General features: G+C 50.7%; 1 long non-coding RNA gene across 1 annotated transcript in view; it reads right to left on the bottom strand.

The window, feature by feature from the left end:
* Window positions 1-25,288, bottom strand: part of LOC103661124 — a 27,095-nt gene extending 1,807 nt beyond the window's left edge. Inside the window, exons 1-4 of the long non-coding RNA XR_567974.2 lie at window positions 25,172-25,288; window positions 21,283-21,494; window positions 17,771-17,930; window positions 9,470-9,635 (exon numbers count right to left, since the gene is read on the bottom strand). This is a non-coding gene — a long non-coding RNA (uncharacterized LOC103661124). The remainder of the gene's footprint in view (window positions 1-9,469; window positions 9,636-17,770; window positions 17,931-21,282; window positions 21,495-25,171) is intronic.

Raw genomic sequence — 25,288 nt, 5'->3', positions numbered from 1 at the left:
CCCGCCCCTTTCCACCTTTGTGCTGTGGTGGTGTCCTCGGGACATGCCATGCCCTTTCATGTCAGGGCTTTGATACATGTTCCTTCTGCTTGAAATGCCCTCCTTGCTAGGAAAACGTGGGAGTGTGGAGGGAAAGTCTCCAACTCTTACGGCAGCTTTACTCATGACTACCCAAACCTGGAAGCAACAGAGACACCCCTCAGGAGGTGTGTGGGTAACTGGCGCATCTAGGCGCTGGAATATTATTCAGCAATGAAAAAAAGCTATCTAGCCCCAAAAAGGCATGGAGGAAGCTTAAATGCGTATCACTAAGTGAGAGAAGCCCATCTGAAAAGGCTGCATGTGTGTGATTCTAACTATAGGACGTTCTGGAAAAGGCAAAACTATGGAGACAGTAAAGAGATCAGTGGTTGTTGGGGGCTGGGGTCAGGAGGGAGGGTAAACAGGTGGAGCACTGGGGGTTTGGGGGCCAGTGAAACTATTCTGTATAAGGCTGTAAAGGCGGACACATAACGTTATGCGTTTGTTAAAACCCATAAAGCAAGAGTGAATCCAACAAGAGAGTGAATCTTAACATAAGTTAACAACAACATATCAAATATCGATTCCTCAACTGTTTCAAATGCACCTCACCAACGCAAGATGTTAGTAATAGGGGAGCAGTCTGGGCAGGAAACAGGGTATACGGGCAGCTCTGCTCACGTTCCTGCAAACCTAAAAGTGCTCTAAATAATAGTTTATTAATTAAAAACTAATGCCTCTTCCACCTAAGGAGTCTGGGTTTGAATTCTGCCTCTGTCACTGCCGATACATACCACCATCGAATGTACTATTTATTTCTTGGGCAAGTTACTTAGCCTCTCTGAGCCTCAATTTCCTGGTCTGTAAAATGGGGATCATGATAGCGTCTATCCCAGAGGGTTGTTGTAGGACTCGAGTGAGTCGACATTGGCACAGACATGCTATGCGGTGCCTGCTGCTTTTATACCATCGTCACGTGGCCCCAGCAGCGGGGTCAATCGTGATGTGTAATGTGGGCAGTGCAGGGGGAACAGAGTGGGTTGGGGCACCACCACTACCACCCGCGCCCCCAGAGCAGACGGAACCCGGGCAGCGGGGAAGCTACTAGGACCTGGGCTCTGGTTCTCTTCTCTGAGAGAGGGGAGCTTGTTCAGTCCTCCTGGGCAGAAGGCTGAAGACTGGGAAGCCCCAGCACCCCATTCCATTTGCCTGAAGAGGGACAAGCTCTTGGCCAGTCAAACACAACGTTCCCGAAGGGCTCAGCAGTGGCAGAGCAGAACCCGGGATGACGCAGAGCAGGCAGCCCCAGGCTCGGGACCCATGTTGGCTGCTCTGGACTCTCTCCTCTGCCATTTGGGACCCTCTCTGCCCTGTCCTGCTCCAGCTGCTCACTGCAGTGATCAGCTGTGCAGTGGCCTTGCCCAGCTGCATGCAGGTGCAGGGGGGACCCATGCAGGAGCCCGCCTGGCCCTCGTGCATGCGAAACCCAGGAGTGTGACGAGTTAACGTCCATGGGGCCACCCATGCGGTCAGCTGCCAATGGAAATGCTTCCCCTTCCCATCTTCCTGGGGGACAGTTCTGAGGTTGCATTTCATGAGTTGTCAGAAGGCCCCGTAGGATGGCGCACCAGTTCATGAGAACCCTCATTGGTGCCCCCTCCTTCCTTGCTTTCCCTCCCCCCATCCCTCACTTCTGTTCTCTGGGACCACATTCCCAAGCAAAGTACCTGCTCGCAAGCCTCCATCCCAAGCTCTGCTTTAGGGCTGAACCCAGGCTAAGATACTGGCCGCCCCCAAGTGATCCCTAGTCTATCCCCAGCTCTTAAGCACAAATGCAAGCATGCGCACGCACACACACACACACACACACACACACACACACACACTGTTGTGTTCCAACCATCCTCCCCAACACAAACCAAACTCCATCAACAAGGAGATTTCCCACGTGACATCCACGAAGACCCAAATGGAGAGGAACCAGCTCCCCAGGGGAAGAGTGGGACGTGCTATGGGCTGTTTGTGACCCTAACCACAGGTGAGGTGGTGGGTGTACAATCAGCTGGGATACGGAGGTTTCTGGAGGAGGGTAGGGGTGAAGTCTGGCGGACGAGCCATAGACGTGCGCCCTAAATTACGAGATTTTCCTTCTCGCTGTGGAATGAATGCAGCCTCAGACAGATGCTGCCTCGCAGCTGTTTGTGGCGGGGGGCCCCGTGGCAGGCCAGTGACTTTGAAACAGGGGATTGGAATGGAATCTGACAAAGGGGCCACTGTCTTTGAGAGAACTTGACATGAGCCCAGCAGAGCCCGAGTGGCGGGAGTTTGCACAGCTGCAGCTGGGAGCAAACATGTACTTTTAGCTGACCTGGGCCCGTGGCTTTGGGCATTAAACCTGACACTTTCCAGATGCACGGAGCCCTCCCTTTGGCACCAGCCACAGCACTCTGTCCCCAGGTACGCGTGCGCGCGCGCACACACACACACACACACACACACTCTCACACTTGTGACATGGTTCTGTAAATGCCGCATTGTGCAAGGGACCCCAGGCCTCTCCTGCAAGCTCCACACCCAAACATGAAGGTGAGTCCCCCATGCTGAGCTGGAGATTTATGAGCTGGATTTCAAAATAGTTCAAGTTCAAAGTCGGCTCAACAGCAGCTGCCACTCTGACCGCCACCATTCCTCAGGCCTGGCTCCAGGTTGGGTGGCGAGGGGATGCTGAGCTTGCCTTCCAGAGGTTCTTTTCAAGTGGAGGAAGGGTGAACCCTGAGATCTCCAGGACCAGGGAAAGGGAGGCTTAGCAGGAGTTTGGAGGTGCAAGAGGGTATCCCCACAATGCCCTTCCTTCTCAGTCCCCATCTGGGTTTGAGCAAAGGCCATGTGGCCCCCGGTGTATGGGCAAGGACAGGCCACGAGTGGACCCCAACTGCCCTGGGAGCCCCTGCTGTGGCACAAACCTCTGGCTCCATCCACTCTGGACATCACTCCACTCGGCGGCCCTGATTGGAGGGTGGTGGACAGCCATGCGCTAGAGCTCCACGGCGCGGGCCCAAGTGACAGAGGTGGGCAGGGACACTCGGACATTCTCTTGGGCAGGAGGCAGCTTCCTTGGCTGGACGACTCCCCAGGCACGACCCCACCTCGGGGTCTCTGAGGTCACACAGACAGGAGAAGCCAGGCAGGGTCCAGAACGAGTCCAGGACGGTGTGGCCTCCCTGTGGGGCCAGGTACAAGGGAAGTCATCTTCCTCACTGAGCCAGCCGCACTGACTCAAAGGGTGTGTTTCCTCCTGGGCCAAACCTGAGGACACTGGGGACACTCGCCCACTCAGAGGAGCTGGAAAGGAACGCCAGGAGGCTCAGAGGCCCCAGTGCTCACACGCAGGTGGCCCCTCGAAGCGGCGAGAACACTTCACGGCATTTACTCATGTGTGCTCTTCAGTGGGCTCCAAGTGTAGGACAAACCATTGCTTTATCGTCCTGCTTTTACTCGGGTGTCATTTTCACATGTCGGGGACACACACCTCAAATGTCAAGCTCAACGCATTTTGCGCACGTAGACAGCGGTGTGACCATGGCTCAGTCAAGATGTAGCGCATGTCCGTCACTCAGAGGGCCCCTCACCCATGCTCCTCAGTCAGAAACCCCATGGTCCTCACCACCTGTACTTTGACCATCACCAATGATTTTTGCCTAAAGACAAATCAAGATTAATCTTTTTTTGCCTAAAGATGGATAGAACTTAGTAAAATGTAAATGGTGTCATATAACCTGTGCTTTTTTAATATTAGCTTCTTTCTATCGGAATAATATTCTTGAGATTTACCCATATGGTTGGCAGTATTCCTTAATGGGGTTGGGTTGAATCCAAGATTACCTGGGGGTATTGGTCGGGGTAATCCCGACTTTCCCAAGACGTCTGAATTCCCCGTGTGGACGAGGCATGACTCTGCACGGCCGCGAGGCCCAGTGCTGTCCACGTTTCCCACCGTCGGCACCATTCATGGCATTAGCAGTGGAAAGGGAATAGGTACCGCAAGGAAAGGGGACGAGTAAGTGAGGCACGTGACAGGCGACCTTTCCTCATCTCGCCTCCCCTCAGAGCCAGATCTTAGAGGGTCCGTAACATTATGGTTATAACGACATCTGTGCGCCCACCTCGTTCCAGGCACCATTTTCGGCACTTGGTATATGTTCCTCCATGCAACCCGTGGAGCCGCTCGGGGAGGTTACCCCCTTTATGGTGGTGGTGGGGAAACATGTCCTTCAGTTAGTAAACGACGGGGCCACGATGGGCCTGGAGTTCTGGAGGTGTGTGCGTCTATACTGGACTTCTTCCCCCTCTGCCCCCAGCACGCATGTCTGCAGAGCCCGGACCTCCGGCCTCTGGGATCGAACGCTGGCCCCTCACACTCTGGATGTGCTCGCTGCCCAGCTCGCTCATTCCCGAGTGGTCCCTGTTTTCACAGCTCGGGTCGCTCTAAAAGAAGACTGTCCGCTGGGCGGCTCAGACAACCAGCATCTGTTTCTCCCTGTTCAGGAGGCCGGAAGTCTGAGATCAGGGTGCCTATATGGTCAGCTTCCTGGCGACATCCTCTTCCTGGCTGTTCCTTCTTTTACCCCCACATTGTGGAGACAGAAAGAAAAAAACGAGCCATCTCGGGTCTTGTCTTATAAGGGCACGAATCTCATCACAAGGACCCCACCCTCATGACCCCATCACCTCCTGAAAGCCCCACCCCCTCTGATACCATTACATTGGGGGCTGGGTTTTCTACCTGTGAATTTTTGGGGGGGACATAAAGATTCCGTCCATAGCAGTCATGGTGAAAAGGGGTGTCTGGAGCCTTCACAATAATCATCAGAGAGGTACTTTATTCAGTTGAGGGCGGTTAAACCTTTCATTGCCACTAACTGCCAGGGAAGCAGGAGGTGAGTACCCCCAGGAGTCACCGCAGTGAGCCTGCCACCATCAGCCCAGGGCCGTGCAGGGAGGACTCCAGGCTGGGAAGGCCCCAGTTTGAGTCCTGGAGCTCTGTCTGCTCTGTTGGATGGTGAGCCCCTGTGTGGGCCGGGTCCTTGTCCTCCCAGGGGAGGCCATGTCCCTGAGGCCCTGGGGAACCACTATCCCAGTGCCCGGCTCCTCTGGGCTCTACAGATCCGGCCTGTCCAGCCCCCCAGGCGAAGCAGACCATTCTCCTCCCCACCGACAGACAGCCCTATCCCACGCTCCTCCTGTCTGGCCACCCCCAGAGCTCTGAACCCCCTTTCATGGGAAAAGAGAGATCTTTGGAGCACTGGACAGACACTCTCTGAGCCCTGCCTGAGGACAGGCGTTCCCAGAGTGTGGGCTGGGTGTCTTCTGGGAAAGGAACAAGCAACACAACATTCAGAGCCGTGGCTCTCAGACTCAGAGAAACCAGGCTGGCGGGCCCGGCTCGCCCACGGCCACGGACAAGACTCTGACTGAGGGCTGTGCTGTCGCCGGCCGCCAGCACGGCACTAGCGAGTGTGAACATCTGTGGCCGGAGCATCTGACAAACCAGTCCAATTAAACTCTGAAGTCCTCTGAAAGGAAATTTCATGAATTAAAAATGCGTTCACACACACGTGTATACACACACACACACACACACAGGGCAAATAATTGGCAAATAAGGGCCCCGTAGTGGGTTGAGTTGTGTTCCCCCCAAGAGATATGTTCAACTCTTGACCCCAGGGATCCATGAACGTGACCCTGTTTGGAAACGGTCTGCAGATTCGATCAAGTTAAGATGGGGACTGCGGGGGCCGGGCAGCTGGTGTCCCCACGAGGCGGCCACGTGAAGACCCGCACACACAGGAAGGAGGCTGTGCCATGGGAAGACAGAGGCAGAGACAGAAGAGATGTGACTACAAGGAACGCCGAAAACAGCCAGAAGCCGGGAGATGGGCCTGGGACAGAAACGTCCTTGAGACTACAGGGGAGCGGCCCTGTCAACACCTTGACTCCAGACCTCAGCCTCTCTGTTGTTTTCGACACCTCATATGGTCACTTGATACAGCGGCCCTGCGAGGCTAAGACAGGCCATTGAGAGGGGCCTGGAGAAAGCAAGAGAAGCCTCTTATTTCTCACTGCCTTCCACTCACACCAGCCTTTGAACAGCCTTCATTTTGGGACTGGCCTATTTGCTCACACATTGGTCTACTTAGATATTCGCCCTGGGGCAAGGGGCCTGGACTTGGGCTCAAGGTTGGCATCAAAGTCATTACAAGGCCCCTGTAAGGCCCTGCAAGATCAGACCCCACCCTCGTCACTGCTCTGACCGAGTCTACCTTTCTCCCCTTTACCCAAGCCACCCCAGCCCTCTTGCTGAATCTCAACGCACCAACACATTCTTGCCTCAGGGCATTTACACTGCTGTTCTCCCTTCCTGGAACACTCCCTCCACTTCTCCCCCAATACCCACTTGGCTAATCAGCACTGGTCCATTGAGGTTCAGCCCAGAAACCACCTCCCTTCCCCACTGTCACCTCTGATGTTCCCACATCAGTGGGAACCTCCCCCCACCTCAGTGAGGCCTCCTACCCCCCTGGACCTGCTTACGGTGCTTAGAACACAGTTCTAATTGTTCTAAAGGTCTCTTTAAGACACCATTTTCCCCATCAGGCCTCGGGCTGTATGGAGCAAAACCGGTGGCTCATTTCTGGAGGCTGCACACAGTTGGTCCGAGAAGTCTGCTGAATGCCTGACTCGGGATTCCCAAATCCCCCTACCTCTCCCAAGTGCTCCGCGGCTTGCTCAGACACACTACAGAGCAGCACTGCACAGAAGCTCCGGGCCGGCATGGGTGTGGGGGGGGAGCGGATGCCCTGGGCAAGGCCCGAGGGGCAGGTGCCTGCACCCCCAGGTCAGCTAAAAGGGCAGACATGTGGATCTGTCACCTGTGGCTGACACCAGGCCGCAAGAGGAACACCCATGCCCCTCACGTCCCATCTTGGAGCCTCCGTGTGGCAGCTGGGAAGGAAAGCTGTATTTGCTTCCTCTGGGGGGGGGGGGATTAACTAGAAGAGGCAGGACGCTCTCTGGGAGTGGTGGAATGTTCTAGATCTTGATGGGGGGGTGCTAGGTAGATAACATTCGTTGAAACCCCTTGAGCTGTGCACATAAAGACCTGTGCATTTCATTGTATGCAGATGACACTTCACTCTTTAAAGCTCTTCTCTAGATTTAATTCTGAGGAAACCATACAAACTCCAGCTGTGTCCCCAGGAGCTGCTTCTCCAAAGCTGCAAGCTCACGGTGATGCTCCAGGGTCTGGGTGCAGCAGGTGAAGCTCCGAGGGGTCTGATCTACCCAGCAAAGCCGAAACTCATCCCCAGCAGCCGCCTCCTGGCCCTTGCTCTCCTCCAGGCTCTTATTCCACGGCTTTTGGGGTGCTGACACACTGGGCAGCAGGAGGCCCCGGGTTCAAACGCAGAGCAGGTTCTGTCCCAAGGTCCTGCCCTCAGGCCCCTGGTATCCCGTCCTACCATGCCTGAAGGTCAAGTCCCCGGGCCCCCGGAACAGCAGATTGAACTTGTCTTCCCAGCCCTGCCCGCCTCTCTGGGCCTCTATCTTTATAGCGAGGACGTGGCTCTGCAGGCCGGGGCCACTTCTTCTAGGAGCTGGCATAGCCCCAGTCTCTGGGACTTCCTGGAGAGCACTTCCTCGGTGAGCAGGTGACACTAGTCAGGAAGACAGCTGGAGACTCCCTGACTCACCTCCACAGCCTGGCCCCGAGGGGGCTGGGCAAGGCTCTCACCCTCAAGTATGACCAGAAGCCTCTGGAGCCAGGCAGGCTTTGAGGGGTCCCCCTGGCACCCCCCCTGGAGCCCTTACCCACTCCGTGGAACAAATGGAAACCATAAAGCTTTTTGCAGCTAAAAAAAAAAAAAATGTGTTGGTGGTGTCCAGTGCTCAGCTAGTGTTCAATAGAGCGTCACCACTGAAGTGAGGCGTGTAAACAATATGACTCATATAGGACTCTTCTGAGCATAAGGGACTCCTAAAATGTCCCTTTGGTAGGCTACTGCACTGGTCCCAGCAAAAACTGATAAATGCCTGAACCAAAGTGACAGAAGCAGGACTAACAAGGAGGAAGCAGACAAGAGACGTGCTTGGGAAAGAGTCTGGGTGTGCGCTGGCAACTGACCAGGTGTGAGGGTGAGGGAGGAGGAGGGGCTGACCGGTCTCCGAAGTACGGGGCCTGGGCACTGGGTGACTGGAAGCCAGAGGTGAGGAAAACGTGCTAGGTTTGAAGGCACAAGAGCATGAGCTTGGCTTGGAAATACCAAGCTGAAGGGCTGGATGACTTCCAGGTGGCGGGCCCAGCGTGCATCTGGCCATGATCCTGGGAAGTTTCCAAACTTGCCCTGATACCAATCACCTTGGCCCACCCCCACCGCAAGGCCAGCTGAGTTAGAATCTCTAGGGTTAGAGCCAGGAGTCTGTGCTTGATGGAGCACCCCGGAGACACTCAGGATGGACCAAGCTTAGTGACACCAGAACACTGGGCTTTGGAAGACCAGGTTGGAAGCCAAGCTCATTTACCTCACACTGATTTCAGTGGTTCTCAAAAGGTGCTGGAAGGACCTATGTCCTCAGGCACCCGATTCCTGATGGAGCGCCACAAGGGAAAAGCAACACCCCACGGGCGGGCGTTACCCCTTTTAGGAAAGCAAAGGCTGTTCTCCAAACAGATGTGGAATCCTACCCCCTTTTATAAACCAAGAGGGAACTTGACCAACCACTCCACAGAAAGCATCCTTTATAGGCTGAACCGTGTCCCCCAAAAGAGAAGTTCAAGTCCTAACCTTTGTGAATGTGGCCTTATTTGGAAATAGAGTCCTTGTAGATGTCATTGAGTTAAGACAAGGTTGGTAGGGTGGGCCCTGGTCTGGTATCCCTGCGACCTCGTATAAAGACACAGGGAGAACATCGACAGACCGTGGAGCTGAGATGAGCCACGCGGCTGCCAGCCACAGAATGCCACAGATCACAGCAGCAGCAGCAGCAGCTGGAAAAGGCAGGCAAAGATCAGACCTGCAGTCCCAGAGAGAGCGCAGCGGACCTGCTCACACCTCGATTTCAGACTCCGGTCCCCAGAACTACAAGAGAATAAATGTGTTGCTTTCAGCCCTCCAGGTTTGTGCTGCTCCATTACGGCAGCCCCAGGACACGAACACAGCCCCCCGGGACGCCTCGGATGAATCACGTATGCACGTTAGCATATTTGCAGTGTCATGCAACTGCGACCACCAGCCACCTCCAGAACTTCATCTTCCCAAACAGAAACTCTGTACCAGTTAAACAAACCTCCTCACCTTCCCTCCTCCGGCTCCCGGTCACCCCTAACATTTCCGGGCTACTTTCTGTTCCTGGATTCACATATTCTGAGAATCTCATATCCACGGGGTCGTACCGTATTTGTCTTTCTGTGTCTGGCTTCTTCTACCCAGCATCACGTTCTCAAGGTCCATCCACGTTACGACGTGGCTCAGTAGTTCATGCCACTGCATGGCCGGACCACATCTCCTTTCTCCCTTCCTCCGTTGTCGAGGGACACGGGCATTGTTTCCACTTTTTGGCTGGAAGGAAAGGAACACTGCTTTTATAACTGTACGGCTTAACACCTCAGCATTCTCAAATCCCCAGGGCAGGGGTTGGTTGGCTGTAAACAATGAACACAAGGATGAATGTCTTTTTTATCCCCGGAGAGAGCTGCCTCGTGGGGAATGAGCATGACGTGCCTGGGGCCAGGGAGGCAGCACATCGCATGGGGGAGGCAGGAAGGAGCCAGGGGAAAATACGGCATGTTGGCGAGTTTGGGGCCTGGGGCTGCTTCAGAGATGTTTCTATTCTGAATCCCAAATGCCTGGAACAATTTCTGAATCATTTCTTGGAGAAAGAGAAAGGCAGGTCTCTGAGTTAAAGACTCTTGAAAAAGAATAAGCTTACGGTCAGAACTGAGGCCCCAGAAATGTGTTGGGGGTGAAGGGGAGGAGAGGTGGGTGGGATTGGACATCACATCGCAGGCGGGTTGTGGCTTTATCTTCTCTGCATCTGAGGTGGGACCCCGTGCTGAGTGAGTTCATCAACACCCAGTAACCCCTCTGAATTCTCCATCTTATCCCCTGTTCTCCCTTCTGCATTCGTGCCCCTTTGTATTTCTAACCTCACCCATTGCTTTGCTTTCAGCGTGTCCCTTTTAGACAGCATGTAGTTGGATTTTGTGTTTCGAACCCACATTACACTCGGTCTTTGTACCAGCTAACCAACTTACATTTACTTCCACAGCGAATCCACTCTGTATTCTTTCTCTCATCTGGTCTTATGTTGTTTTGTGTCTTCGCAACATCTGTTATTCAATACCTTTTACAGATAGTTACAGTAATTCCTTCTTGTTCTCTCTCATGAAGTGTTTTAGTTACCCCAACACTAGCCTTTATTTTTTTTTAACGATTTTTAAAAAAATTTATTTGACATAGAGACAGCCAGTGAGAGAGGGAACACAAGCAGGGGGAGCGGGAGAGGAAGAAGCAGGCTCCCAGCGGAGGAGCCTGATGTGGGGCTCGATCCCAGGACCCTGGGATCACGCCCGAGCCGAAGGCAGACGCTTAATGACTGTGCCACCCAGGCGCCCCAACACTAGCCTTTAAATAAAGGATAGTCAAGTCTCTATAATTATCAAGGTCAGGAATGGAATGGTATTAATGTAAACTGAGACAAATAATGTTAAATAATTTTCCACTTTCCGCTGCCCGCTCCCAGTTTTTGCATGTAAACTGTGATTTTAGAATATTATCTCTATTTTTAAACATTATGAGATTCTCTTTCACTAATAATTTCTGACGGATCCGATTTTGTTGGTCACCATCCTTTCGCGAGTTACTAAGATACTATCATTCATTTCCACCAACGTTCTCTAATCAGTTTTCATCTGTTTATCTTTTCCTTCCCTGAACTGGGCAAACGCCTTGTTTGTTCTCCAGCTTCTGTGCTGTCTTCTTTGATTTCTCCAACATACTGTTCTAAAGAGCCGCTGTGGTTTTTCTTTTCCTACGAATTCCTCCTTCTCTTCTCCAGAGCCCTTGTTACTTCGTCCTGTTTTTCATCTCTGCTCGCAGAGACTGAGGCCTTGTGAGTTATGCTAGAGTTTGGGTTTTATTCCGCGGCCCAGCGGCTCCAAACGCCTGTCTGTTCCTTGATGACTGCACTGGACAGAAGTTTTTTGGTCTTGGATGAAACAAGATAAAGAAGAAAGTCGTGAGGTTCTGCTCTAGTTGGGTTTTATTCATTTGGGGGTGTGATCATTTATTTGCTGTCATTTCTTTTTAATAAGTAGTGGTGATTATAGGTACGGGGGAGCTTCTCTTTTTTGTCACATTTTTATTTTGGAAAGCAAAATGTCGGGAAAAGTTGGTATCTCATCTGTGCTCCCTAACAACCAAAAAACTAGGCGTGCGTCTGGCACCCTTACATTTGCAGTAAGAGGCTACACTGGAACCCGAGTCATGAGCCCAGGAAGCCAGGACACTGCAAAAGTAGTCCAGGTGTGAATCGATGAAGGCCTGGATGCCACGGTGATGGCAGGAACAGGCAAGAAAGAGCGGCTTGGAAGATGTCGCTTAACAAGTCCCGGTGACCTACTAATGGAGGGCTCTGGAAAGGAGAAGCCGTGGCCACGATTTTCCAGCCTGGCCCAGAGGGCAGTGGTGGTGCCATGCCCTGCACTCGCAGGGGCGGGAGGCCTGGCGATGCCTTCGGGACCACTGACTCTGAGGATTCTGCAGAGCACCCGGCGACCTGACCGCTGCGGGGGGATACAGAGCCGGCTCCCAGGACAAGGGCAGATCCTCGGGGAAGGTGCAGAGTGGCCGCCCGGGGAGGGCTGGGATGCAGTCACGGGATGGGAAGTCCCGTAACTGAGACTGGATGGCACATCCGCCCTGCAGCCCCGCAGCCGAGGGCGCCGGCACTGTTCAGCCCGGCCGCTCAAACAAAACGCCACGGCCGGGGCGGCTCAAACCGCAGACATTGATTTCTCACTGTCCTGGGGGCTGGAGGTCCAAGCTCAAGGTGCTGGCAGATGGGACAGCTGGCGAGAACTGCTTCCCGGCTGGCAGTGGGCTGCCTTCTCCCTGTGTCCTCACGTGGCGGAGGGAGGGAGCTCGGGTGTCTCCTCTCCTTTTAAGGGCACTGATCCCATCACAGGGGGCCCCACGCTCATGACCTCATCTAATTCTAATCACCCCCAAAGGTCCCATCTCCTGACACCTTCACTTTGGGGGTTGGGCTTCCATGTATCAGTTTGGGGGACAGGGGCAGTATCATTTAAGCTCCAACTTTGTCTCATTCTACTCTGACCCCTAGAGGATATTGTCCACTGTAGGAAGTTTTGATCTTCTGTGATGACTGGATGAATGATCCAGATGAGCTGGGCCCCTGACACTCTTGGATGTGTGACTTAAATATCTGAATCTTCCTTAAGATAAACTAGATCCCCCAACCACCAAATGTCCATTAATGGATGAACAGATAAGCAAAATGTGGCCTATCCACACAATGCGATACTATTCGACCATAAAAGAGAATAATGTATAGACACCTGCTATCGTGTGGATGACCCTGGAAAACACGACGCTGAATGCAAGAAGCCAGACACACAGGCCACGTAAGCGTATGACTGCACCGATATGAGATGTCTAGAATAGGTAAATCCACAAAGATAGGAAGCAGACGAATGGTTACTGGTTGTGGGGAAACGGAGAACAGAGAGTGGTTGTTTACTGGGTTTGGCGTGTTCTTTGGGGGTGATGAGGATGTCTTGGAATGAGAAGGGGGTGGCAGCTGTACAACACTGTGCGTGTATCAAATAGCACCGAACCATTTACATAAAAATGGTTCATTTTAGTTTACATGAATTTCACTTCAATAAAAACCTTTAATAAAGGAGAAATGTTAAAACAGAAAAAAAAGGAAAGAGAGAGATCCTTAGATAACAGATTAGCTCAAGGCAAAAAGCAACACTGCCCATCTATCCAAGTGATTTTAAAATCTAATGTGTCAGGTCATTCATTTATTCATCAGTATTTCATGAGAACTTTCTTTGGGCTGGACATTGTTCTAGACCTTGGGATAGAGCCACGAAGAAGCAAATTCCTTGCCCTTCTGGACTTGACAATCTAGTTGGAGAAACAATGAATAATAAACACAGAAGTATGAAATGTGGTAATGAGTGCTCTGGAGAAAAGTGACATAATGGGTGGTGAGTAAAGAAGACAGGGCATATTTGAAACAGAGTGACCAGTGAAGGCTTCACTCAGGGAGTGATATTTAAGCAGAGATCTCATTAAAATGAAGGAGCAAGGTGCATATATATCTGGGAAAAGGATTTTCCAGGCAGAGGGAAGTGCAAGTGCAAAGGTCCTGAGGCAGGAAGGAATTAGATGTGTTTGAGATAAGCAAGGCAGCCAGTGTGGCTGAACCAGAGTGACCAGGCAAAGATGGTTGGAGATGGAGTCAGGGAAGGGATGGAGCCCAGATCATCATGGGCTTTACGAACCAGGTAAGAAGCTTGCATTTTATTCTAAGCTTCCCAGGAAGCTGGCAGAGGGGTGAACACCATAATGGATTTGTGTTTTGCAAAGCACCGAGCCTTCTGTGGAAAGGGGAGGAAGCAAGTGGGAGAGAGGGGCCAGCGAGGAGGCTGCTGGGGGCCCCAGGTGAGCACACCCAGAGAGCCTGGCTCATGTGGTCTGGGCATCTTCCCACATACCCCACTCACTCCACAATGTCCAAGGTGGCCACAGGCGTGACTTGTCCTCTCTCACGTCCCTGACCACTTTGACAGTTTAGTTTTTAAATGCATAACACAAAATACACAGGTTGGCAAAGATAACCAACTGCACGAAAACGGTTGTCACAATATTAAAGAGACTTACGATACGGTAATTACACGGGCTTCTCTATAGGTGCATTAAATGGTGGAACCAGGAGCAGGTCTGGAACTTCTGTAACTCTGGAGTAGTGACAAGGGAAAGACACTTTGAGATGGCTGCAACAGCTGCCAGATGACATGCAAAAGCCTCTCTGCCTTTTAAAGGGAATAAAGTCACAGTTTCTGTTAATTACTATGGTTTGTAATAGAAGGAAATCTTAATGGAAAGAACATAAGTGCATCAGAGGCTGGTGACCTAGAGATGAAGGAGATTTCCCCCATTCAAGTTCTCAGGCCCCAGGTGAGGAGCCCTGTACAAGGGGCCAAGCCTTGCTCCCTTCCAGGACGCCTCCAGACCATGCATCCTTGGCATGGGGGAGGGCAGGGGAGTGGGGTCCTGCAGGCAGCTCCAAAGGGCAGCCCCCAGCCTCAGCATCTCCTCCCCTCTCATCTCAGGCTCTGCTGCCTCCCACAACTGCTCCCTTTCTTGGTCTGTAATGGCTTGCACACATTTGGGGCATTTTCAGGCTGGGGTGGAAAAAATGAGCAAGTCAGGGGCTCTGTATGCTCGGTGCCTATTTGTGACTTTTGCTCCCTCTCTCCTCTTCCTCCTGCTTCCCACCCACATTTCACGCATCAGGAAAATTAAAAACTGCTACATTAGTAAATCCTTGTGATGAAGGATGTGCAGGAAGAAAGATCTAAAAGTCATTTTCATGCTATTGCTCAGGGAGTAGAATTCTCCCAGGAGGCGAACTCTGGATGTAGCCTTTGTTAGCGGCTGATCCACGCCTAGGGAGAATGTGGATAATGGCATTTAGTGCCCTCCCACCCTGGGGCAGGCTCGAGGGGCGAGGGGCCCGCTCCTGGCTCAGCCATGGTGGCCTCTCTGTTCTCTCTCAACAACAGTGAAGCTGGTGGGGATTGAGCACTTTAGTGACGCTGGGGGCTCTGCTAAGGACTCTAGAAGGAAGATATCCCTTAACCCTATTCCAGCCCCTGGAGACAGGACTGTTATTTTCCCCCAGAGCAGGGAAGGGGCCTGGAGGTCTCTGGAGGGCACTAAGTGTCCAGGATTATATTTGGCCAAGGTCATATTGCCTCACACCCAGGCATTCTGTCTCAAATCTCCTCCCTTTCTTTCTTTCTTCCTTCCTTCCTTTTCTTCCTTCCTTCCTCCCTCCCTCCCTCCTTCTCCTTCCTTCCCTTCCCTCCCTCCCTTCCTTCTTTCTTTTTAAAAGATTTATTTATTTGTCAGAGAGAGAGCACAAGAAGGGGGAGCAGCAGAGGGAGAGAGAGAAGCAGACTCCCCACAGAGCAGAGAGCCCAATGCAGGGCTCAATCCCAGGACCCCAAGATCATGACCTGAGCCGAAGGCAGATGCTTCACCGACTGAGCCACCCAGGCGCCCCTCTAATCTCCTTTCTTATTTTCATATTCTGCTTTTCCAGCCTCACCTCCCCCTCTCAGGGACCCCCAACCTTTCCTGACCCTTTTCTTGATGGGTCATAGCCCCAATTTCAACCCATGATGGGGGCAAAGCTTTTGTCCCTCACCTGACATGACAGCTCTGTCATGATCAATAGTTTGCCTGTCATTCCTGGTCGCCTAGGAAGAGGACCCAGCGTCCCAGGTCTGTACCTATGAAGATGATTCTAACATCACGTGCCGCGAAGGCAGGATCACAGTCAGATTTCTGGTAGGATGAGGTGTGACTCAGCCTCATCTCAAATTTGGGAATAAAGGCAGGATCAAAGGCCAGTACTCCGACGTGTGCCCTCACGAGATCAAGTGATTTCACAGGGAAATTGCAGCCTCCCTGCAGGCCCCTCAAGCCGCCCACAAGAGAGCCGGCTAAAAACGGCATCAGAGGGCCGGGGCCAGGCCGGGGCCATTTCAAGGCGAGATGTTCCCGCCTAACTCCACCCTGCCCCCGTGGTTTTCCACATCAGTGGGGCCTTATTTTCTGTTCTTGGAAACGTTCCAGAATCCTCCCAAGCTGGGTCACTGTGTAACGAGACACATACTACCTTAATTTGCTCTCCAACGAGACCCAATTATATCCACACATTCCTTCTTTCTTCCTCCTTCAGGTGCCTAGCTGCTAAGCTAGTCACTCAGTCCACAGTAGCCTAATTTTGTTGTTTATAAAGGCCAGCCTGCTATGGGGTCTTTATTCACTGGTTCGCCATGAAACCTTTTAAAAGAGACCTGGAAAGAATTTGTTGTGGGGAAAAGGGCTGGGGGCAGGGTCATAGTAAATAGCTGAGCTCCCCCCTCCCTTTCTTCATTCCTGAGGTCATTAAATATATAAGAGAGCGCATGTTTCTGAGCAATCTTTCTTAGTTATGGGCCCGGGGCCAAGAAGTGTGCTCCAGATTTTCCCTTATAAATTAATACATTATAATGTGCAACATAAAACGAGCACAGAGTAGCTGAGGTGCGCGCCGGCCCTTCTGCACAGACTTGTCACTGAAAACGTTATAAAGGGCCTGAGCAAATTCTCAGTACAAAGGGTGGGCAGGGAGCAGAAATGACACAAAGTGGCCTATCAGCAGCCGGAAGTTTGGAAGAGTGGACCCCAGGTTCTGAATCCTGTTATCTTTCATTGGATGTCGTGAGGAATAAAAACTACAGGTGATGACAGCGATCTAGAGACTAACACGACAGAAGCCCCCCACTCTCCGCAGGCTGAAGGAGGGAAACGCCACCAGACAAAACGGCCCAAGTCCTGGTATCCCACCAGCGTTAACAGTGATCCTAACTTGGTGTTAGTTGTTTCGACGCTGTTCTGTAAACATTTCCACCTCTACGTAAACATCTCCCTGAACATGATATGTATATATTTAAGTTGCATATACAGAAGCTCTCTATTGTTTTCCATGTATGTGTACATATATCAGTGTATCTACCCTTCTACTACTTGCTTCTTTGACTCAGCGTTATTTTGTGAGTTCGTCCACACTGATACACGTTCTGCCGGCTCATCTGTGTCCGTTCCGTACAGCTCCCCGGCTCATCTGTGTCCGTTCCGTACAGCTCCCCGGCTCATCTGTGTCCGTTCCGTACAGCTCCCCTTTGTATGAATGCCCTACATTATTATCCATACTCTTCTGCCCCGCACTTCGTTTCCTGGTTTGGTTTCGTTCGGTTCGTTTTTCCTATCATGAACAATGCTGTTATAAACACTCTTGTCCGTGTCTTCTTGTCTCTCTAGAGTGATATTTTTCAAAACGAGGGTGGCGGCTGTTAATGAGTATTGAAATCAACTTAGTGAGCCCTGAGCAGCACTGAAATAATGACAGAGAATAAAAGGTACTAGACAGCATCACACACAGTAAGACTGGTCACTAGTTCATGAGACTTCTGTATCAGGGAAGTGTGTGTGTGTGAGTGTGTGTGTGAGTGTATATGTGTGCGTGAGTGCGTGAGTATATTTGTATGTGAGTGTATGTGTGTATATGTGTGTGACTGTGTGTATGCACAAGTGTATGTGTGTGGGTGGGTGGGTGAGTGTTATGTGGGTATATGTGTCTGTAGAATGAGTGTATGTGTGTGAGTGTGTATGTGTGGGTATGTGGGTGTGTGTGTGTGTGTATGTGCACATGTGAGGTGTATATGAGTGTGAGTATGCATGTATTTGTGAGTGTGTGGGTGTGGGTAGTGTAGCTGTCCAGATTGAGGTATAAAGTGTTTCTAACTGTGGGTCATAGTTTGAAAAGTTGGAGGAAATGCTGTCTTAGGTTGGGCTTGTGTAACAAAATCACAGACTGGGGGGCTTACATTTGTTTCTCACAGCTCTGGAGGCCGGAAGTCCAAGATCAAAGGGCCAGCAGACTTGGTGGCTGGTGAGGACGGCTTCCTGTTTCATAGACGGCGTCTTCTCGCTGTGTGCTCACGTGGCGGAAGGGGGAGGAACGTCACTGGGCCTCTTTTTTCCAAGCTTTGTTGAGATATGATTAACAAAGAACACTGTGTAAGTTTAAGGTGTTCGACGTGATGATTCGATACATGTTTGTATTTCGAAATGATTGGTGAATACCCCCGTCACTCACATAATTACCATTTTGGAGGGATGAGAACAATTAAGATTTATTTTCTTATCACCTTTCAAGTACATAATAGATTATTGTGAACTACAGTCACCATGCTGTAGATTCCAGGACTTACTCATCTTATAACTGGAAGTTTGTGCCCTCTGACCAACATCTCCCCATGTCCCCCACCCCTCTCCTCTCTGTTTCTGTGAGCTTGGCTTTTTTTAGATTCCACTTATAAGTGAGATCAGACAATATTTGTCTTTTTCTGTCTTATTTCACTTAGCATAAAGGCTTCAAAGTTCATCCAGCTTGTCACAAAAAGCAGTCATTCCTTCTTTTTTCATGGCTGAATGATATTTCACGGTGTGTGTATATATACCACATTTTTAAAAATCCACTTAGCCATTGATAGGCATTTAGGTTGTTTCCATAGCTCGGTGAATAATATCCATACTGCGAATCATGCTGCAGTGAATATGAGATTGCAGACATCTCTATAACATAGTGATTTTATTTCCCTTCAATAATCCCAGAAGCAGGATTGCTGGATCATATGAGATCTTTTTCAGTTTTTGAGGCACCTCCATACTGTTTTCCATAGTGACTACACCAATTTCCTTTCTCTGGGATCCCTTTTATAAGGGCACTAATCTTATTCATGAGGGTCGAGCCCCCTCCCAAAGATGTTACCTCCTAATACCATTGCACTGGGGAGTAGGTTTACACATAAGAGTTGTCAGTCCCTAGCAACTGCTTTACAGAGTCTATTTTGGAGTGGGTCTGCAGGGCATGCCCAGTGTGAATTTTGCTTGATGCTGCCAGAATGTTCTTCAAATGGTTGTAACGATTTGCACCCCATTTTCCTCAGATTTTCACAGCTCCTCTCCACGGCTCTAAAGCACAAAGCTTGATAATGAGAGCTAAGACCAATTTATTGCCTTATGGGATGCTAGAAATTAAAATCACAGTCTCCAAGGCAGCTTCAGAGAAAACAAAGATCTATCTCTCTAGTAATGCAAAGGATGCCAGGATAAGTGTGTCTGGATCCTGAGAGAAAGTTCCTCTTCCGGGCATACAGGGAAAGAGGATGATGATGGTACGTGCTCTCTCGCCACCAGCCCACTACAATCTCCACCTACCTGAAAACACCAAAATACAGTTTGAAGGTTTCGTCCCATCAACTTAATGTCATGTTTAACAACAATAACGACAATCTTTGGAGAAATATAACAGAGTCCAAAGCCCTCACAATGTAACTTTCATCATGCCCAGGATGCAACCCCAAAATTACTTGATATACAAAGAACCAGAAACATATGGCTTACTCTCAAGAGAAATGACAGTCCAGGGAGACCACCTTGAGACGACCTAGATTTCGGGATGATATCATAAGCGTTTTACAGCAACTATTATTATTGTGTTCAATGGCATCAAGGAAAATATGTTCACAATGAATAAAAAAGATGGGAAATCTCAGCAGAGAAATAGAAACTATAACAAAAAGAACCGAATGGAAATTCTAGAACTGAAATATATAATCCAGGAAAGAAAACCATGGAGGTCAGTGTGTTGTCTCACCTGCAGGCGGGCAACTCAAGGTGCTTGTTAGATTAAGCTCATCCCAAACTGACAGAATGACTTCTCCTCTGGGGAACATGCCTCAGTTTTTGGCACAAACCATTTCCCCTTTCCCAAAGCTTCGTCTGGCACCTCTTGCCTGTCTTATGCAGAGCACTCGCTCCCTCCTCTGTTCCAGAACAGACTTCTATTGTTTCTGCCTGCTCAGAATTCATTCCCCATTCCTGATTTTCCTTTGGTGAGACCACTTCTCTTCCACATTTAATCCTTCTGGCTTGAGAGGAGCTGGCCTCTGCCCTGGCACCAGAAATAGGCCCATGAGGGGCGTCTCGGTGGCACAGCGGTTAAGCGTCTGCCTTCGGCTCAGGGCGTGATCCCGGCATTATGGGATCGAGCCCCACATCAGGCTCTTCCACTATGAGCCTGCTTCTTCCCCTCCCACTCCCCCTGCTTGTGTTCCCTCTCTCGCTGGCTGTCTCTATCTCTGTCGAATAAATAAATAAAATCTTTAAAAAAAAAAAAAAAAGGAAATAGGCCCATGAGCCAGACCTGGCCATTCGGTGTATTTCCAACCCGTAGCCACATAATGGGATCACTAGACAGGGATGTGAGTGAAACCAAGTCAATGAGAACAGTCCTAAGGATTTTGGTAGACATCTTTGGGCAGGAGATTTTACTGCTAGGTCCCTAAATGGGCACGCTGTAAGCTGGGAGCTTTTGGCAGCCACTACGTCACCCGTCTAAGAATGACAACACAGGACAAAGGAGAACCAAGAGGTAGAGAGAGGTCAATTCCTGATAGCATTGTTTGGGTACCCGGATCCACCATGCCTGAAGCTATCTATCTGCCTTTAGATTTCGCAGCGAAGGGAGCCAGTAAATTTCCTTTTCTGTTTTCATTGATTTGAGTTGGGTTTCTGTCACTGATGGTTGAAAAAGCCAGTCAGATATCATTCCCATAGCTATAATCACGTTCTGTTTACTTATGGTGCTGACACACCAGTTGGACTGGGAAGTCCTAAAGGGACAAAGAACATTCTGCTTTAGCTTGCATTCTAACACCTAGAACATTCCATGACAGGTAGAAAGTTCTTGATTGTGTTTATCAAGTGAATGAGCAACTTAATGCATCTTAGTAAACTCGGCCCTTTGGAATAATATTTTGCCCAGGTTATGTATTTCCTGTATGTATTTTTGTATTTTGTGTATGACCTTAGTTGGGTCTCATAAAATGTTAATGTCCCCATATTACAGCTGGAGACACAAAGGATTTTGGAAGCACTGTAACAAACCTGAGGTCTTGAAGATAACAAACGGTGGAGCAGAGACTGTGCAACCAAAGGGTTTGTCTTCGGAACCCTATCTTGCCCATCGAGGCATATTGCTCCCCATTTCATAGGGTTGGAGCCTGGGTGGAGGCGTTATTTTGTTTTAACGTGACGGAGAAACAATGAGGCAGATGTGGGTTAAGTACACAAGGGTACAGAAAGTTCCTTCCTTCCTGGAAAGAAGGAAGGAACACTACAGTCCTAGTGTGTGGTGAAGAAAAGCAGATTGGTTTTTTATTAGTTTACTTGTACCCACCAAACAATTAGCAAAAAAGGAAAGTACATGCTAGAAAATAAAATAATAAAATGCATCCCAAGCAACTGAAAACAATGCCTTTTAATGACTCACCGGTGGAAATCAACAGCATTGCAAATCCTGTGTTGGTTTCCTGGGGCTCCCACAACTGCAGACTGAGTGGTTTAAACAACAGAAATGTCTTGTCTCATCATTCTGGAGGCTGGAGTTCAAGATCAAGGTGCTGGCAGGGCCATGCTCCCTCCGAACGTGCTGGGAAGACTGGTCCCAGGCCTCACTGCCAGCTTCTGGAAGTTTCTTGGCTCCTGGAGATATGGATCTAGTCTTCACATGGCATTCTCCGTGTGTGTGTCTGTGTCCAGATTTCCCCCATTAAGAAGGACACCAGTCCTACTGGTTAGGGCCACCCTACTCCCATGTCACATTATCTTAACTAATTATATCCGTAAAGACCCTATTTGGGAATCAAGTCATATTCTGAAGTTCTGGGTTTAGAACTTCAACATATGACTCTGGGGGTGGCAGACATAATTCAGCCCATACAACTTCTCTTTAGTAGCAAATGACATAGTGTCAACTTTAAACAGTGTTCCCAACTTACTCTGCTGCGTGCTAGTGGGCCATGGAAACCGAGAAAAATTTATCGCAATTCTGTGCTTACTGCTCAGTTCCCAAGTTCCTATCCTCCATCCCATTCCCCTGTAATATGTGTGCACACACGCCTGTCCACACACACACACATGCATGCCCACAGGAAGGTGAAATTTCCACAGAGCAACAAGCAGGGTTAAATGGAGGGGGGAAAGCCTAACTTGGAAAAACTGACTTTGGATTTTAACCAATCCCCCAATGTTTGAAAAATAGTCTGAGGATTTCAGGGAGCCCAGAGCTGAGCCAGCTCCCCAGCCCTTTGGCGGCCCCCGAGGCTCAGGGCCTTGCCTTCTGGTTTTGTTCCAAGTCTCTCGCACAAGAGTACAGTGTGGGTGGGTGGGGAGTCTGGGGCAAAGACATAGATATTATTATTATTTTGGCCCCCTCCTCGTGCTGGCAGCCACAGCTCCCAGCACCCCCCAAAAGCCAGACTTTAGGTCAAAACCAGAGGTGTAAGTGATGGAGCGGAGAGGCAAAGATGCCCCATTTCCCTGAAATAATACCACGTTGTTTCTGCACTACAGGGAGGCCGACGAGGTGCCGGCCAGCAGCGCTCCAGGCCCGGGCAGGTGAAGATGGCAGGACAGTTCAAGCCTTTCTGACCTGGCCCCCAGCACTCAGCCCTGTTCCAGGCGGCCTTCGTTGCCCACCCACCCTCACCCCCAGTGCCCCTCCCATCCCACTCACTGTGTTTGGGGCGCTATCTTAGAAGCCAGTTGTGGTTTTCTCTCTGCAGACTGAGAGCTCCTGCAATGTTTAATTCTCTTGTGCTTCCCTGCCCACTGCCTGGCACAAGAGTACTTAAATGTTGATGGCATGCATGGATGGATATCTGGAAGGAGAAATTGCACCAATCTGTGCAAGGTGCTGGCCAGACTTGTGTCCCCTCGCCAGGACCAAAGCGCCCATTCCTCTTGCCCAGAGGGAGGTCTGAGGAGCCCCCATAAGGAGGGGTGGCAGCCCGTAAAATGGCCAGGTATGAAACCTGTCCCACACTCTGATTCTCAGGATTCCTGTCCAGGGATGGAGAGACAGTTGGTCCATCAAGAGTGGACAGAAGTCAAGAGACACAGAGGGAGCACTGGGGCCATGAGGCCACAGAAGCTGTGCATGAGGCTGATGTCTGGAGGAGACAGAACTTAAGCAAGCAGAGAGAAGGAAGCATGTTGCCATAGACAGTAGAAGCCACAAGGGGACAGAAGCTTCGAGCAAGCATTGTGCATAGAATGGAACAATGGAGTAAAGGAAAGGTCATCAGAGGAGGAGACGAGGTGGTGGGGCTTTTAGAGGGATGAAGTGTGGAGGCTGAGCCAGGAAATGGCGGCATCCCCAGGCCAGCAGGGAAGCCACGAGCTAGCGTTGCTGACAAGATGCACTGATCACTAGACGGGTCTGGCATCACCTTCCCGGCCCCCAAGCCCATGGCAGGTTCCAGGAGGCCCAGAGGCCCCCTTTCCCTGGAGCTCTGGGAGACTGCACTCGCCTTTATTCCTGAATGCAAACTTGAAAGCTCGTTGTGGGTGGAGAAAGCCAGTGGGGAGTGCCTTCCCTTGGAGGGGCCGGGACCCTCAGAGTTGGGGGGGGGGTTGGCCAACAGGGGCCAGGATCTCCCCTCCTCCTGCACATTTACGAGAAACCAACGTGCTTGGCTCGTGTCCCCGAAATCCTGTGGCCTGTAGTCTCTGGAATTGGGTTTATTTATTCATTTAAATTGGATTCTGGCATTTGCTTGTGTTTGTTCTCTCCATAAAGACCTTTTTATTTGGGTCCTGGAGGGCTGTTTACTGCTTAGCACGTGCGGCCCAGAGGAGGCAGCGGACTGCAGACCCTAACGTTCTGCTCCAGTGACCGGGGCTCGGAGGGGCGCCGGCATGGGGCTCTGCCGCCCCCCCCCCAGGACACCTCTCACTTCAGGGCCAATGGGAAGGGCTTCATCCAGCTAAGAACAGCCGCCTGCAAATGGGAGGAGGTGGGCTCCCCACCCGTCTCCAGGCAGACACAGTCTTGGATGTCATTTGGGAGCGAGCTGGATTGCAGTCCTAAGAAGTACTTCAATAAGAAAGAACATTCCCAAATTTGTTTCTGTTTTGTTTTTATTCTAAAGATGCGTAGGAGGCCTGCTGGGAAGAGAGTCACGGGTGAAGGGTTAAGACGGTTCTGGCCCAAGGGTGTAGGCAGCAGCCGGACTTGCCGGGGAGCCTGGGGAAGGGGAAGATGGGTCAAAAGTGGAGGATGACCATAAGATCCAGCAATCACACTCCTTGGTATTTGCCCAGAGGAGGAGCGGGAAACTAACGACCGCACAAAGCCTGCGCAGGGATGTTTACGGCAGAATTACTCATGATCACCCAAACGTGGAGCAACCAAGATGCCCTTCGGCAGGTGACGGATGAATGAAGTGTGCTCCATCCAGACAACGGAATATTATGCTGGGCTAAAAAGAAACGAGCTAGCAAGCCATGAAAAGACTTAGAGGAAGCTTTAAATGCCTCTGATGAGGTGAAAAAACAATGTGAACAGCTACCTACTGTATGACTCCAACGATGGGACATTCTGGAAAAGGCAAAACTGTGGAGACACTACGGAGACTGCAGGTTGCCAGGGATTGAGCGCTGAAGGAGAGGGATGAACAGGTGGAGCACAGGGGACTTTTAGGGCAGTGCGAACACTCTGTATAGACCATAATGATAGGTATCTGCCGTACATCTGTCTAGACCCGCAGAGTGGTCAACACCAAGAGGGAACTATTATGTAAGCCGTGCGCTGTGGTGATGGTTCCTCAGGTGTCACAGACACACACCATCTGGTGGGATGCTGATGGGGGGAGGCTGTGCATGCGGGGGGGACTGGGGGTATATGGGAACTCTATGTATCTTCCCCTCAATTCCCCTGTGCACCTGAAAATGCTCTAACAAATGAAAGTCTTAAAAAAAAGAAAAGGTAGAGGAACGAAATGTGGGCTACTCCATGTGAGCTGCAAAAACAAGGGGAGAAACTGGACCGTAAGTAGGAAAAAAAGTACAATGAAGATATTTTTCCTTTAAGAACTGGTGAGAGCCATGCACCTTAGAAGAAGGAAGGGTTCATGGGGAAAGTGGGCCACATGCTACAGAGGACAGACGGGGGGAAGCAAACTTTGACGGGAAAGAAAAGGAGTCAGACTCAAGAGTAGGTGGAAAATGACATTTGATTGATGCACTGAAGGCTTGAGATGTGGCAGGCAGGGCGCTGAGCACTTCACACGGAATACTGCATTTAATCCTCGTAACAGGGTCCCACCGTGGCCACTATCCTTAATACCCATTCTCCGGATGAGGAGAGTGAGGCTTACCTGGGGCAGGGGACCTGGCTGCAGTCACACTGGGCAGATTCGGACAGGGTCTCCTGTGTGTCCATCCGAGGGGAAACATCTTACCAGCTGAGGATGGAGGAAGGAGGCTCTCGGGCA

Source organism: Ursus maritimus, unplaced genomic scaffold (assembly GCF_017311325.1).
Source record: "Ursus maritimus isolate PB19 unplaced genomic scaffold, ASM1731132v1 scaffold_33, whole genome shotgun sequence".
Lineage (NCBI taxonomy): Eukaryota > Metazoa > Chordata > Mammalia > Carnivora > Ursidae > Ursus > Ursus maritimus.
The sequence above is the reverse complement of the archived record's forward strand: the minus strand, read 5'-3'. Positions and strand labels throughout refer to the sequence as shown.